Below are 268 nucleotides of genomic sequence, written 5' to 3'. Positions count from 1 at the left end.
CCGAGGATGTTCCTCCAGTTTAACAGGGACCTAATTACAAGTGAGTATTCAAAGGCAACTAATCCATCATTAGCCTCATCACGTACATGATCATTAGCTTATCGCTTAGTGTAATGCTTGATTGCAGACGGCTGTTGGTGTGGATTTATGGCCTGCTGTCCTAAAAAAAAACTATTGGAGGACCTTTTCAACGATTTTCTGGAAAAGGTCGATCATATTATGACGAATAGCTTTTATGACTTTTGTTACTGTGCAAATTTTCTACCTA

The sequence above is a fragment of the Penaeus monodon genome, chromosome 21 (genome assembly GCF_015228065.2).
Source record: "Penaeus monodon isolate SGIC_2016 chromosome 21, NSTDA_Pmon_1, whole genome shotgun sequence".
Taxonomy (NCBI): Eukaryota; Metazoa; Arthropoda; class Malacostraca; order Decapoda; family Penaeidae; genus Penaeus; species Penaeus monodon.
The sequence above is the reverse complement of the archived record's forward strand: the minus strand, read 5'-3'. Positions refer to the sequence as shown.